Source organism: Bos grunniens, chromosome 22, assembly GCF_055505025.1.
Source record: "Bos grunniens cultivar Pamir isolate PY7600 chromosome 22, Bosgru_T2T1.0, whole genome shotgun sequence".
In the NCBI taxonomy this organism is placed as follows: Eukaryota; Metazoa; Chordata; class Mammalia; order Artiodactyla; family Bovidae; genus Bos; species Bos grunniens.
In genome coordinates this window covers 41,152,641-41,169,198 of record NC_141186.1, presented here as the reverse complement: position 1 = coordinate 41,169,198, position 16,558 = coordinate 41,152,641, and the positions used below count along the sequence as shown (strand labels likewise).

At 42.6% G+C, this 16,558-nt stretch overlaps 1 protein-coding gene across 20 annotated transcripts in view; it reads right to left on the bottom strand.

Moving 5' to 3' along the window:
* Positions 1-16,558, bottom strand: part of FHIT (fragile histidine triad diadenosine triphosphatase) — a 1,549,085-nt gene that overhangs the window by 858,840 nt on the left and 673,687 nt on the right. Inside the window, exon 1 of one of the 20 annotated variants that reach the window (XM_086367110.1) lies at positions 6,599-6,726. The exons of 18 other annotated variants lie outside the window; for them this stretch is intronic. The gene's annotated coding sequence lies outside the window, so the exon portion shown is untranslated. Of the gene's footprint in view, positions 1-6,598; positions 6,727-16,558 lie in introns of those variants that run through there. One more of the 20 variants, XM_086367116.1, reaches the window with a different exon arrangement.

Sequence of the window (16,558 nt, the reverse complement as noted above, 5' to 3'; positions counted from 1 at the left end):
CTGATTCCAAGATCTGATGATCAGGTGGAATCCCTCTGACCCACTGGAGAAGGAAAGTCTCACTTGAGATGGACAAGTTAAGAGGCCAGTCATCCAGGCAGGCTGCTAGTAAGGATAGGCTGCTTTTCCCTACCCCCAGGTTTCAGGAGGAGACTGGCACTGAACATTTCACAAGGTAAGTTAGTTAGCCTAAGTGGGGAGTTTAGTATCACATCTTAATATTCAAGATGTGGTCTGGAGAGGAACAGTGTCAGCATTACCTGGGAGCTTGTTGGGAATACACATTTTCAGCTCCACTTCTGACCCACTGGATCAGGATATTCACTGAACTTGATAGACAGTTTATATATGTATTAACATTGAGAATTGCTAAGCTAGTCCCTTGCCTAAGATCTGATGCCGTGTCCACCAAGCCTGGTCTCTATCAGCCATTCCTAAAACCATTTAGATTTTAAAGAGTGCTCGGGGGCTGTGTGGAGAATGGTCTATGGCTGGACAAGCTTAGAAAAGGCTGCATAATTAAGTCAGGGGCTTGAACTAGTGAGGCAGCAGTGAGAGAGTAAGAAGTGGTCACATTTTGGACATATTTTGGAAAAAGAGCTGAATGTATTTACTGGTGGATGGAGATGTGACGGGAGTGCATCCAGGTGGACACACCAGCCCGGCTACCTGAGCCCCACCCCCGAAGGGACACATCAGCCTGATGATCAGTAACAATCAGCAGAGCTGATCCCTTATACATCATATAAGGATTCATAAGCAATACAATCTTTCCATTTGCTAGAGAATGCCAGAATGCCTGTTGTTGTTTCATCACTAAGTGTCAGGCTCTTTTGTGACTCCACGGATTGTAGCCTACCAGGTTCCTCTGTTCATGGGATTTTGCAGGCAAGAATACTGCAGTGGGTTGCCATTTCCTTCTCAGGGGAACTTCCCGACCCAGGAATGGAACCTTCATCTCTTCTGTCTCCTACATTGGCAGGCGGGTTCTTTTCCCCTGAGCCGCCAGGGAAGCCCCGCCAGAAGGCCCAGTTTCTACTTTATTCCTCACTCCTGGATTCTAACAGGCACTCCTCCTCCCTCGAAAAATATTATTACAATGGATTTCATTGACTTAAAAAAGAGAAATGAATATTAATTTAAAAACAGAACAAACACTAATGCAAGCAAATACTTCAGGCAACTACAGACGAAGCCAGTTTTTTTTTCAATCTTAAATATTTAAGATAATTCAGTCTCCCAGCTGATACTTGGCAATGAGAAACAGATTACAAATTGCTGCATACCAACAGCCAACACTTGAGAAGATACTGAGTATCCAACTACTAAAGCAAAGCTAGCTAAGCTCCTCTCTGGAGCTCAACCTTTAAGCCTCTAGAAAGGCCAGTTTTACTGGCTTCCCTTTCAGCTCTGAGCTGAGCTCATCTTTTTGAACTCTATCTTTATTCAGAAAGGGGAGCACATAGGTAGAGCAGCAGCGGCCACCAAGAGGTCAGCCATGAGCATCTGAAGAGACAAAGCATTCCTCTCAGGAAGGTCGCCGTGCTGCTCTGGGGACTTACACCTTCAGCTTTCCTTCCAGAAAACACTTTCATGACAATTTATTATGAAGAGGCTCATCATTTCCCTTTGTGTTTTCCTGAGACTGGTCAAAGTAGGCCTTCCAATCAGATGTGCCTTTTTCCTGACCTGCAGCCAAAACCCAAACATTCTCCCATTATAGTTGAACTATCTTTGTGTGTGTTTTTATATCCAAATTCAGTAGAGGGTTGACAAAGGTTAACATTCCAGGCAGTATCTTTTAAATAGAATTCTATTTTCGGGTTCCAGGATGTGGAACAGTTGGTTTTGAATTTCTAACTTTGATACCTGCATGTCCCTCTTTCAGTGTGCTTCTGAGAATGCCTCCTGGCTACCAAAGATGACTGGCTCAGCCCGTTTCAGTACTGTGATAAAGAGCCTGAGGATTTTATTCCCAAGGAGGCTAATTCCTTTATCTTGTCCTAAAGCCAATGATTTTGCAAATTAGATTCATTGGTTATATAACATGACATGTCAAGGCGCGTGGATAGATGGGAGCAAATCCATCACTACTTCTCCAAGCATATGCTGTGGAGTCATGGGATAGCAGAACCATCTCCATGTTTGAAGACTACCATTTCCTCCTCCAGGAGATCTTCCCAACCTGGGGACCGAACCCACATCTCTTATGTGCCATGCATTGGCAAGTGGGTTTCTACTAGCACCACCTGGGAAGCCCTTGTAGGCAACAGGATGAAGTAATTAATAAGAACAAACTCTGGGGGCAGACTGCCTTGATTCTGAGTCATCCCAGGCTAGCTATGAGAGATTGAGTATGTCACTAAGCTCCAAGTCTCAGTTTCTCCACTTACTTTATAGCAGTTCTGTACAAATTAATCACCGAGGATTTTGACAATAGAAGAGCTATATTGGGATATAATTTTACTTACCATAGGATTCATTCAAAGTGTCCAGTTTAATGGTTTTTAATCTATTCATAGAGTTGAACAACCATCACCATAATCAATTTTAAACCATATTCGTCACCATCTGGGGATCTTCTAAAAACCCCAAAGCCCAGGTTATGCTCCTCAATTAAATCACAGCCTTTAGTGCTGGGACAGAGGCATCAATAGTTTGGGATGCCCCCCAGAGAATTCCAATGTGCAGACAAGTTTGGGAAGTAATGTTTCATGGGATCGTGGTCAGGATTACATATCAAGAAGTGGGAGCTGCTCAGCACAGAAGCTGACCTATAACAAGGGCTGCTGCTGCTGCTGCTAAGTCGCTTCAGTCGTGTCTGACTCTGTGCGACCACATAGACGGCAGCCCACCAGGCTCCTCGTCCATGGGATTCTCCAGGCAAGAATACTGGAGCGGGTTGCCATTTCCTCCTCCCATGCATGAAAGTGAAAAGTCAAAGTGAAGTTGCTCAGTCGTGTCCGACTGTTAGCGACCCCATGGACTGCAGCCTACCAGGCTCCTCCATCCATGGGATTTTCCAGGCAAGAGTACTGGAGTGGGGTGCCATTGCCTTCTCCAATAACAAGGGCTAAGGAGGTGGAAGGAACAGCCATACTGAGAAAGCAGGTAAAGGGAAGGATGCTCAGAGTTACACTGGAATGTGAATGGAAAATATTACATGCCTGCCTTATCAGTAAATAAAGGGTGTTGCAGCCATCACTTTATAGCCACCGGATGGTGAGCGCTGAGGGAGCTCAGGATGGAGGCAGGATGTCCCCGCCCCATCAGTCTAGCAGTCAGCCTCTGCAGCCACCCCAACAGTGCACCCTGAGGTGGCTCAGGATGAGAAGCACAAGATACTGGCCCCAGAGAACTGGCATACATATCAAAGGCCTGATTTCAATGAGCCCAGACTTTGCATCTTCCCACACATAGGAAAACTCTAAATTGCTTAACTTGAGATACTTGGTTTTTCTTATTTAACAGTCATCTCTTGATGGTCTGAGTACCTGGTCTTTGTTGCAAAAACTATATATATCCTAGGTCCCCACCTGTCTCTTCAGAGCAGTCTCTCAGAGTTACCTGAAATGCTGTGTCCCAGGGTTAAGTCCTCAGCTTTGTACACAGAATAAAATGCAGCTCTCAACTTCTGGGTTGTGTGTTTTGTCTTAAGTTTGAGGCAGGAGACAGATGGGCCCCCGGCTGAACAGTTTCTCCCTTGTGGACAGAAACTCCATAAAAGCACGATGATGGAGGAGGCTGGGCCCTGCCCAGATAAGAGGTAACAGAACACACATTCCTCATTCTCAAAGTTAAGGAGGCCTCCCTGACTACACATGTGCCGAAAGGCTCCTCAGAGGTCCAAGGAGAGGGGGCATCACCTCACAGTAAGTGATGCAACTACCCACAGGCCTCATTGCTGTATTCCATCTTGGCTAAAAGATGTGCATACCCATGTGGAGGACCCTGAGGGTTACCAAATACAGACTCAGAACCAGGCAAATTAAGATGATCAGTCAAAGGAAACACAGAGGAATGCCCCATAAAAGTGATTCAAACTACCAAGAGGGTAGGACTCTCTCTGTGTCTATCCACACATAAACGTACATTTTTAACACTTAACTTGTTTCACTACTTTCCATCTTCGTGGGAATGCTTCTCTGCAAAGGAGAAGAGCTGGGGCTCTTGTCGCTGACCACTGGTCTATTGGCTAAGGATCGGTGCTCTCATCCCTGCGGCCTGACCTCAATCTCTGGCCGGGAACCAAAGTCCTGCTTCAAGTCGCTGAAGGCTGAGGCCACCCAAGATCAAGCTGATAGAAACTTGATCAATTTGGATTGAAATGGTGAATTTGTATGTGCAATATTTGACAATAATGTATTTTCCACGTACGGCATATTCTGAGACAGTATCGAAATGGGAACAACAATTTTGGAAGTGGGACATGGACCAGGAGGGCATGGAAGCCCACAACTTATCTACCAACTTCAAGGAATTACCAAGCTTCTTGGCTGTCTCAGATGCTACTGCTCTAAGAAGAATTTAAGGACGTCAAAGTGCTTCATAAAGAATTTACTTCTTTTTGTGTCTTACCCTTCTGAACACCACATAATGCAGCACTTAACACCTCGTGTCATGTTCATTTAGAACCGGGTCTTTTTCACTAGAAGGTGAACTCTTTGTGGGCAGCAACAATGCCAAATACATTAAAAAAAAAAAAAATCTGCAGAACACAGCACGTTTTGACACTGAACAGACCAATGTTTGTGTGATTGAACCATACTGGACTCACATCAAATACTGACAACCATGGGATGAAGGGAACACTGGTTCCAAACTTCTTGGAACACTTAGTAGCCTTTGTAGCTCACAGGAGACTGGCGAACAAGACCTTCAATTTCACTCTTTAAGGCACATCCTGAGAACCTTGGTTAGGGTACTTAATAGCTGGAGTGAACGAGTGGCACAGCCACAAGTCTATTACTAAGAATACTGAATAATGTGTTACCAACACGGAGGTCAAGAAACAAAAATTGTCATCCACGGGAAAAAGATTAATGAATATAAATTAATTTCCTTTTACGGTAGTAGATTGTGCAGGCATTTTTCACCTGAGAATTTGAGAAAATCTTACAGTGCATAGAAACTTGCATATTTTCTGGGAGCAAAGAGCAGGTCCTCAGATTGGTTACCTGGGGTTCTGTTCAAGAGGAAGAACAAAAGACAGCGACATTTCTGCCAGTGTGAAGCCATGGGGGTGGGAATAAAAGGCAGGCACGCTTTAGAGGGAATAGAGAAAGCTTGTGGATTTAAAAGAAATAAAATTATAATTACAATAGAGCTTACGTAGTTACACAATATGCAATACTATTAAGTACCCTCTCTGGAAAGACTGTTCTTTGAAAACCAAAATGCAGAAGAGATCAGAAAACAAGTTAACAAAAGCTATTAAGTAAAGTCCATGAGAGGAAAAATTCCTTTCATTAGCTTCTTCCTTCAGGTACAAGATAATAATGTTTGATTTGGAGCACAGGCAGAGAATTGAGGCCTCATCATATAGCAAACTTGGGAAAATCATCTCTCTGGCCTTTGCTTTTCATTTCTGAAATGAAGGCTTGGAACAAGATAGTGTTTCCCCAAGTTTGTTCTGGAAGATTTAACAGGCATTACATGAAGAAAATGTTCCATGTTCAAACAGATTTGCAAAAAGTTGAATAATTCAACTACACAGGTTCCTTCCTTTTAAGAATTGGCAGAAGTTATCTAGTTTAATGTTGCTTCCAGGAGGGCACTATAATCTACAGCATTTCCCCCAAGCACGGAATTTTTCAGGGATAGACTGTGTCAAGTGACTAGTATTTTTCTGAACTCACATTAGAAAATTTGGATTATAAAGAGCTTGCAGGTACCTCTCTGGGTTTAGAGTCTGAATTCACAATAATGATCATTTGAAATCAATATTACAAGATAACCCATCAATAGCCAACTGACTAAGTTAACAATTAGTAGTATTTGGACAGAAATTAAATGCAAAATCTCCAATTTCAAAGTAGTACCAAAAAAAAAAAAAAAGGAGCCTGAAGGGCTACAGTCCATGGGATTGCAGAGAGTCAGACATGACTGAGCATGCACACACGCAAAGCTAGGTGACAGGCCCTGGAGCTGCACTAGCGTCTCTCCAGGGTCAGAGCACAATCTCTTCCCCCAAAACGCCTGACTTTGTGCCAGAAAAGGCAGACTTCGGAAGGTTAAGTCCCTCACCCAGGTGCAGAGGTTGGACCCAAATCATGAGACTACCAAGGCACACTGCCCTGGAATTATGACCATTTCCCTCAGAAACTTTCTTCCCCTGTAGAAGTCCCTTCCCAGCCTCACCGTGGATCTGAATTTCTGCAGAAGAGCAGATATTTGCTCACAAATGTTCCACCATATTGCAGCCCCACCTCCTGCACTTTTTCTCCCCACATCAGATCCCCAAACTAAGCATCCACAAGGAGAACAGGAAGGAGAGGCCCCAGCAGCGCAAAACTCTGCCTAAAAGACTTGTACGCCTCCCAACCGCTTCTAGTGCCAACTCTTGTTCCCTAGGAATCTGCATGTGCCCAGGCCTGACCTGCAGGTTCCAGAGCAGCTACAGGAAACAGGAGACAGGGCACCCACTCTGCTCTCCCTGAGGCTGTTCCAAAAAGGAAAAGAAGGGAAGGGCAGTTGCCTCCAATAAAGGCTGATGAGGGGGCGGAGTCAGAGAACTCTCATCACCTGGATTCTGACCTTTCTCTCTCAAGACAGAAAGCTCATGATTCTCCCATTGGTGAGGATTCATAGTGTGTTCATTTACATCTTGCCTACTCTCCACTATTGTGTTCTATTTCTTCATTAAAAAACAAAACCCAGTGGCTAGAAGAGCTAGAAAGGGCCAGGAAATAGAACTCTTCAAGACTTCCAAGGCCTCTCCTTTCTTCTTGCCTTTTACTTTTTCACTTTCTGCCTTTTCTTGCAGAGTGACAAGGGAAGCAACCTCAGTGAAGTCACATAAGACTGCAGTTTAGCTCAAAAATTATCAGCTGCAGTTTTGCATCTTGTTCTCCACTTTCTCTTTTTACTTTAGCTATTGAAAAAAAAAAACATAACTTTTCCAACGAACTTTGAACATAAATCAAAATAACACTGACCAATGTCACATTAGCTTCAAACAGTACCACCTGTCCCTCATCTGCTAACCAGGTACCATGAAAGCAGGTGCTAATAAGCTCTTAGAAAAGCAACCAGCCACAGCTGAAAAAGATGTATTGTGGAGTTGCGTGTTGTGGAGTTGCCTGTGAGTACTATACTCCCCTTCTAGCCCCTCAAGAATTACAGATGGGGAATGGAAACTTCAGGATTGTGAAGAATCCATTCGGGACAAAAATTCATACTTTGATTACACCTTGGTCCAACTGACCACTTTGGAACCAAAGGCTTACTTAAATGTGTAGCCCTGGATACCCTCTATAGAAACAAACCAATGAAACACAAACCTCCATCAGCTGACCAATATTTACAAAGTGGCCCTTGCTCATTGTGTCATTCCTCCCACCAGCCAGGGTAAGAAAAACCAGAACCCAGCCTTCTCAGACCTCCCTCCTCCTTCTTGCCTCATTTATGTCTTGTTATGGCCATTTTCACACTGTTCCCCATTCTTATGTTCTGGTTTCTCCGGTTTTCTGTGAGCTTCTTGAGGCTGGGAACAGTGCTCATCTCATCTTGATAGCCCCAAGGACAGAGATGACAGCAAAAAAGTTTGAAGGAGTGGGTAGTGAACAAATAACAAGAAACAAAATTTTCAAAAATCTTAGTCTCCAAAGACATTAAATACCTTCTGGATGGTAAAATGTATGGTGAAATACATGAGACATCGAGGTAAGTGACAAAGGTCAGAATAAGAAGTGAGGGAGGAAGGGATCTCTGGATTTGGCTAAGAAGGTAGATGACAGGCTAGTTAGGAGCATGAGTGCAAAGCAGATGTGCACAGGTCTACAAAGAGGGATGGGGGCTTCCCTGGTGGCTGAGTGGTAAAGAATCCGCCTGCTGATGCAAGAGACCCGGGTTCGATCCCTGATCTGAGATGATCCCACATGCCACAGAGCAACAAAGCCTGTGTGCCATAACTACTGAGCCTGTGCTCCAGAGTCCAGGGACGGCAACTACTGAAGCGCTCTCACTCTAGACCCGTGTTCTGCAACGAGAGACGCCACGGCAACGAGAAGCCTGTGCCCTGCAACTAGAGAGTAGCCCTGCTTGCTGCAACTAGGGAAAAGCCCAAGCAGCAACGATGACTCAGCACCACCTAAATAAATAAATATTCTTTTTTGAAAACTGTAAAAAAAAAAAAAAAAAAGGACGAAAGAAGGATGAGAAGGTTGTGCTTGCAGTGAAGGAAATCTAGGTCCAGGATTTGATAGGTCCAGGATGATATAAGGGAATCAAAAAGGTAAGCTGAGACCCAGATGCACGAAGACTTTCACCACCAAACAAAAAGTATATATATATATTTTTTTCTCTAGACATTAGACAGGGGTGCATAAGGAATATAAACCTAGTTATGATATTCAAGAGGATGCAGTAGACTGGAACTGAAAGCAGAGAAACCCATCAGACATAGAAATCAGCCTACACAGCAGGAGAGGAAATCCTTACCACTCACCCATTTTAATCAAACAAGACTTTCATTTGAAAGATTAAAAGAGTTTAGAAAAATTAACATTAACAGAGAGCAGGCATCAGAGACAGATGCTATGGGTCAAATGGGAACTTACAAACACAAATTCTAATTAAAGTTCTCAGAGAGATCAAGAACACTCCATAACTGTACATTGAGAACAGGTTGTCCATCCACCAGGAAATAGAACTTATTCCCGATGGTTCCTGTGAAGAGTCTTGAATAAAAGTGTGGACAGTGCTGAAGAGCAAACAGTGGGCATGGGCACCGGAGACTAGGAACGGAGGGAGCCATCACCACCCGCTAAAGGAACAGGGGAAAAATAGTTTTACTCAAGGTGCTATCCCCAGAGACCAAGCTGCCCAGAGGGAGCTTCAGGAACAGAAGGACACGCTCTGCCTAGAGATGAGGCTGTGAGGAAAAAGTCACGGGGTAAAAAATACCCTAACTTTGTTCTCAGCACATCCTCCAAACTCACAGTGATGCCTCCCACTGGGCAAACCAGCAAGGAAGTACAGGGGATGCAAGGCAGGGAAGATGGAGGAATGGACCTAGAGAAAGAGAGATTAATCAACATAGGTGCTATGACGGGGGGAAATCTGAGTGTAAAATTAAGAATATGATTATTACAAACAAAAATTAAAAAAAAAACAAGAAGTGGAAGGCAAGGTATAGAAATTTTCTTAGGGCAAAAAGATAAGGGGATGGAAAACCTAAGAGATTTGGAAGAGGGGTCCCAGAGAGAGCTCTGTGATTACTGAATGCCAAGGGTCTGGTGTCTGGGGATGCTGCGGGGAAAAAAACATAGCAAAAGGGATGCAATGAAACCTGATCATTCTTTAGGATTCAATAACAGTTCCTTTGCCCCTGAGTCCTCCGAGCATCAAGAAATCTGGGACAATCTGTTCTCTCACCATATCAGAAAAGCAGCTTTTTGTTTCAAAAGGTCTGTGGTGAAACACAATTCCATGACGTTAATCAATGTATTTCAATTGAGAGTGAAACATAAATGAAAGGTCCCCATTTCAGAAAAGGCCATGAAAATGTGAAGACGTTATTATTTCCAAGCTGAAAGAAGAGGCAAGATTCTCTGCCTGGCCCATTTCAGAAAGGTTCAATCAGACAGGGCAGGGGAATAGATTTAAAATAGAAAAGTAATGGGAAAAAGGCTTTCCACGTAAGGAGATGGTGACTGATGAAACGCCATCTCCCTGGAGCTAACTCTATTAATACCCATTTTTTTAGGCAGTTTGGAAAGTTTGAAAACCTGCTCCCCATTTCCTACAGCTTGTGAGTCTAAATACATATTTGTATCCACAAATATATTCGTGTATACACAGTGGTCTCATCCACTGATGAGTGCATATCCAATATGGAGATCACCATCATAAAACAGGGCTTCCCAGGTGGCGCTAGTGGTAAAGAACCCACCTGCAAATGCAGATGACATAAGAGATGCAGGTTGGATCCCTGGGTTGGGAAGATCCCGTGGAGGAGGACCTGGGAACCCCCTCCAGTATTCTTGCCTGGAGAATCCCATGGACAGAGAAGCCCAGTGGGCTACAGTCCACAGGGTGGCAAAGAGTTGGACATGATTGAAGCGACTTAGCATGCACACGTCTTAAAATAGATCTAAATATGGAAAAAAACATCTGCATGCTGTTTCTCAAAGAAATAAAAAGGAGAACAGTGGCCCCAGACTGTAACACCCAATTCGTTGATTCATTCATTTATTCAACAGCTATTTATTGGGCAGGTACCTTATCACAGACATAGGGCCTAGCACTCCATGGTTCTGCCTCTTTTAGATGAACACTGAGCCAGGTCAGGAGGGGAGCTCTCATCTGCCAAATTTTAGAGCTGCATTTCAGCAGAAATTTGAAAAATCAAGGGCATAGGCATCCCAAATGTCTAAAAGCTATCCAGCCAGATCCCCTCCCTTTAATTTGTTCCCCTACACTTAGGTGCCCCGTGGTCTCCTGCAGGTCAAAAATAACAGGGACAACTCAATGCCTTATGACTGCCCATTAAATATCTAAATTAGGAGTATTCAGATGGAAGCTGCAGTAATATTTTAATAAAAGTACACTAAATAAGGCAGCTGGTGATAAATCTCTTAATAAACATGTAGTCAGTGGTGCATTTAATTTGATGGCAGAGTCCACTTTCAAATGACCCAAAAATTGCATTTTGTAAGAATAAAGATGCAGAGTCCACCTCTCTCATGCTGTTTTTAAGAAATGTATTTGCACACTTAGAAGATATCAGTGCGAAGAAGCTTCCTTTCACATTTGAATGTGGTTGGAAAGCTTTGTTACTTATTTAAAGAAAAAAAAATATATATATATACTTGTCCAGCTATCCCAGGACATTTATGAAAACAAGATGCTCTGTCTTAATGAGGTGAGCCCTGGAGTGACGTTTGAATCATTAGATGCCTCATTAGTTGCAATGAAAACAGACTTCAATCTTCTGCTTTCCATTCTCTAATAATCAAACCAGTTTAGTCACTCAGTCGTGTTCGACTCTTTACAACCCCATGAATCACAGCACGCCAGGCCTCCCTGTCCATCACCAGCTGCCGGAGTTCACCCAAACTCACGTGCATCAAGTCAGTGATGCCATCCAGCCATCTATCCTCTGTCGTCCCCTTCTCTTCCTGCCCTCAATCCCTCCCAGCATCAGGGTCTTTTCCAATGAGTCAACTCTTCACATGAGGTGGCCAAAGTACTGGAGTTTCAGCCTCAGCATCAGTCCTTCCAATGAACACCCAGGACTGGTCTCCTTTAGGATGTACTGGTTGGATCTCCTTACAGTCCAAGGGATTCGCAAGAGTCTTCTCCAGCACCACAGTTCAAAAGCATCAATTCTTCAGCACTCAGCCTTCTTCACAGTCCAACTCTCACATCCATACATGACCACTGGAAAAACCATAGCCTTGACTAGATGGACCTTTGTTAGCAAAGTAATGTCTCTGCTTTTCAATATGCTATCTAGGTTGGTCATAACTTTCCTCCCAAGGAGTAAGCGTCTTTTAATTTCATGGCTGCAATCACCATCTACAGTGATTTTGGAGGCCCAAAAAAAAAAGTCTGACACTGTTTCCACTGTTTCCCCATCTATTTTCCATGAAGTGATGGAACCAGATGCCATGATCTTCGTTTTCTGAATGTTGAGCTTTAAGCCAACTTTTTCACTTTCCTCTTTCACCTTCATCAAGAGGCTTTTTAGTTCCTCTTCACTTTCTGCCATTAGGGTGGTGTCATCTGCATATCTGAGGTTCTTGATATTTCTCCAAGTAATCTTGATTCCAGCTTGTGCTTCCTCCAGCCCAGCATTTCTCATGATGTACTCTACATATAAGTTAAATAAACAAGGTGACAATATACAGCCTTGACGTACTCCTTTTCCTATTTGGAACCAGTCTGTTGTTCCATGTCCAGTTCTAACTGTTGCTTCCCGACCTGCATATAGGTTTCTCAAGAGGCAGACCAGGTGGTCTGGTATTCCCATCTCTTTCAGAATTTTCCACAGTTTATTTTGTGAGCCACACAGTCAAAAGCTTTGGCATAGTCAATAAAGCAGAAATTGATGTTTTTCTGGAACTCTCTTGCTTTTTTGATGATCCAGCGGATGTTGGCAATTTGATCTCTGGTTCCTCTGCCTTTTCTAAACCCAGCTTGAACATCTGGAAGTTCACGGTTCACGTATTGCTGAAGCCTGGCTTGGAGAATTTTCAGCATTACTTTACTAGAGTGTGAGATGAGTGCAATTGTGCGGTACTTTGAGCATTCTTTGGCATTGCCTTTCTTTGGGATTGGAATGAAAACTGACCTTTTCCAGTCCTGTGGCCACTGCTGAGTTTTCCAAATGTGCTGGCATATTGAGTGCAGCACTTTCACAGCATCATCTTTCAGGATTTGAAAGAGCTCAACTGGAATTCCATCACCTCCACTAGCTTTGTTCATAGTGATGCTTTCTAAGGCCCACTTGACTTCACATTCCAGGATGTCTGGCTCTAGGTGAGTGATCACACCATCGTGATTATCTGGGTCGTGAAGATCTTTTTTGGACAGTTCTTCTGTGTATTTTTGCCACCTCTTCTTAATATCTTCTGCTTCTGTTAGGTCCATACCATTTCTGTCCTTTATCAAGCCCATCTTTGCATGAAATGTTCCCTTGGTATCTCTAATTTTCTTGATATTAGCTAACCATAATTCATTTGCTTCAATAACTCCTGCTACTGCTAAGTCGCTTCAGTCCTGTCCGACTCTGTGTGACCCCATAGACGGCAGCCCACCAGGCTCCCCCGTCCCTGATATTCTCCAGGCAAGAACACTGGAGTGGGTTGCCATTGCCTTCTAATAACTCCAGGTGACTCCAATTTCATAGCAAGCTCTTTGAAAGGCTAAAGGGATAACTGTTAGTTCCTAAAGGCTTGAGACTAAGTGTGTTTAAATCACTCTATATGGGTCCAGCCCAGGATCATGCACTAGGCAGAGGGAGGTGATGAAAGAAGACCGATATATGTTCCAAAAGCCATTTGTGAATACAGAGAATGGACATTTAAATACAGAGAGAGGGATAAAGAATTGCAATCCATACATGTATCTAGTTTATAAACATTTACATCATCTGCCCTTTCTTATTCAGCCTATCATTTAAAACGGGCAGAGGTAGATCTTATTCTTATTAATTATCAGCATAATTTGCTGGAAATTAGCCAGCTTAATTTCTACCTTATGCAGAATGCATTCTTTTCATATGGCGGATATTTTAAGGATAATTTAAAAGAAAACTAATTGAAGAGTTAATACAGAACAAGCCAGTTGAACTATTTACAAAATAGATAAATGGCAAGGACCTGCTTACAGCACAGGGAACTATATTCAATATCTTGTAATAACCTAGAATGAAAAAGAATCTGGAAAAGAATATATATCTATATACATACATATACATAGATAAGTATCAATTTTCTGTATTACTAAAACTAATACCATATTGTAAATCAACTATCCTCAACAAAACACATGCACACAGACACAGACACACAAACCAACAACAATGTATTTGACTCCAAGGAAAAAATGGGTCTTGTTGATTTTTATGTTAGTGTCATAAAAATAAATGAAAGTTTTAATGCAGGAGTCATATTTCATCATCACTGAAGAGAGTCCCAAGGAATTTATACAGATGTCCCTATATTTATTTGTACAGACATATTTCCAAATTTCCTTTTTGATTATTGGAGAGAACTAATTCTTAGAAAGGGCTTCCCAGGTGGCTCAGAGAATCCCCCTGCTAATTCAGAGAGAAGCCCTCTGCTAATGAAGGAGATGCAGGACCATGCAGGTTTGACCCTTGGGGTGGGAAGATTCCCCTGGAGTAGGGTATGGCAACCCACTAAAGGATTTTTGCCTGGAAAATCCCAGGACAGGGGAGCATGGTGGACTACAGTCCATACGGTAGCAACAAGTTGGGCACGACTAAGGGACTGAGCATTCACAATTCTTAGAAAACATTTCCTAGATGTCTTCTTTCATATACCATGCCTTTGGACATGAAATTAATTCCAAGCAAAGAAATAAAATACTCAAAAAAGGAAAGTAGTTTTATGATCTGACCTTTAATGTTATTTCAAGAGACATGTAACAGATCTTTGGTTCTGGTTTTCAAGCATCTGCAATTATCCCTCCACCCATCTCTTGTGGCACAGAGTCAAACATACTTGTGTGTGGAAAACTTCCAAATCATAAAAGCCATGTGATATTGACTAAGTTAATGCACTGAGGAGAGAATGGTTGTTTCCTGGAAATTCTGAGAACAGTGATTATACTTTGGTTAAAGTAAATATACATACATAGAACACAGGTTACACACATATACATATACACGCTGCTGCTGCTGCTGCTAAGTCGCTTCAGTCGTGTCCGACTCTGTGCGACCCCATAGACGGCAGCCCACCAGGCTCCCCCGTCCCTGGGATTCTCCAGGCAAGAACACTGGAGTGGGTTGCCATTTCCTTCTCCAATGCATGAAAGTGAAAAGTGAAAGTGAAGTCACTCAGTCGTGTCCGACTCTTAGCGACCCCATGGACTGCAGCCTACCAGGCTCCTTTGTCCATGGGATTTTCCAGGCAAGAGTACTGGAGTGGGGTGCCATTGCCTTCTCCGATACATATACATGCACACCTATATATGTGTACACCCAGAAAACACGTCATAATATATACACAAATACATAGATATAGATATATAAACATATAGTGTTATACATATATATGCAGATATATTAATATATAGTTTTTTAAATTAATAGAGCCTGATTACCTAAACCATTATTACAGCTTGGAATAAACCTGAAATGTGAAAATTGGGAATCGCTTGTTTTATCTTGAGAAGGATAAATTTTGGTATAATCTCCAGAGTGGAATAAGAAGCTCCTATGTGTCAGCCAGCCACATCAGAGGAACATTAACATCTTGAGAGTTCTAGCAAATTAACAGCCCAGGTAACAAAACACAAGGAGCTCTGGCCAGTCTCTTACTCACTCGGTTGGATCTGGCCACTTCTCCATGTATTCCCACCACACTCAATGGAGCATGAGTCATTTGAGTAATGAGTCAGAAAATGTTTAGGAGCCTCAGTGCAACAGCAGACGTGATGCTTAAGATAAATTTCAGAGGTATTAGGACAGTGTTTTCATTTCTGCGCTAGGCAGACCATATCTCCTGTTGGTGATGAACAAAATTCTTCCTTCCTTCCCAGGAGACAGAAGCTGGATCATATGTTATCTCAAGGCTCATCCCAGCCTGAGCTTTAAAATTTCAAGCAAAAATAATTAAAAGAGGCAAAGGCAATGTACAAATGTCTCAAATCAGCGCCCTGTTTGATGTTAGTTTTGCAAAATGGTGTCTAATGGGTTCATTGGCCACTTCAGTGACTCCACCTTCAAGTACTACAAGTTTTTGTTAATATTAAAAAAAAATGTTTAAGTGAAAAAAGTCTGAAAAGAAGGGAAGTTTAGAAATCAGTGGAAGTAACGGATCATCACAGATTCTTTTAAATTCACAATGCCTAGATTATCACAACAGGAATTTCTATCAGGCTTTGAGTTTTGATCATAGAAACACTGTTATCTGATTTTAACCTTCATACATCCATGATCAGTCACTAAGTCATGTCAACTCTTTTGTGACCCCATGGACTGTAGCCCACCAGGCACCTCTGTCCATGGGCTTCTCCAGGCAAGAATACTAGAGTGGGTTGTCATTTCCTCCTCCGGGGGATTTTCCCGACCCAGGGATAAAACTCATATCTTCTGCACTGGCAGGCAGATTATTTACCACGTGATTTTAACCTATTTCTTTTCAACTTGAATGATACCGCTAAATCCTATTTTATCCTTCTGGCTAATATAAATTACCTTTTTTTAACCTGCTAGTTGTTATGAAAAGCCAGCCAGACTATAGCTGTATGTTACTGAATGACATTGTGGAAGCAGTGTGAGGTATGTACATTATTACCAGTTGGAAGTTTACGAGCCCTGAAATGGGAGTCTTGTTTTGGCAATACTGTCTTTCTAGCTCAGGCAAGTCACAGTTCCTATGCAATAAGTTTCTTCTGCTATAGGTTGTATCTTACTTGTCAATTCCTACCAACTAGTTGAAGCTGCCTGGAGTGGTTAGGCAGGATGCTGAGGGGTGGAGTGTCAGGTTTGATGACTGATGGCTGCCAAGGGTGTTCTATAGAGTGGTGGCAGTTTTACTTTGTGTTTGCCATTCATTGACTAGAGAAGTGCTACTCTGACGTGTACACATAGCACCAGGGATCTTTTTAAAATGCAGATTCTGATTCAGTAGTTCTGGGGTGG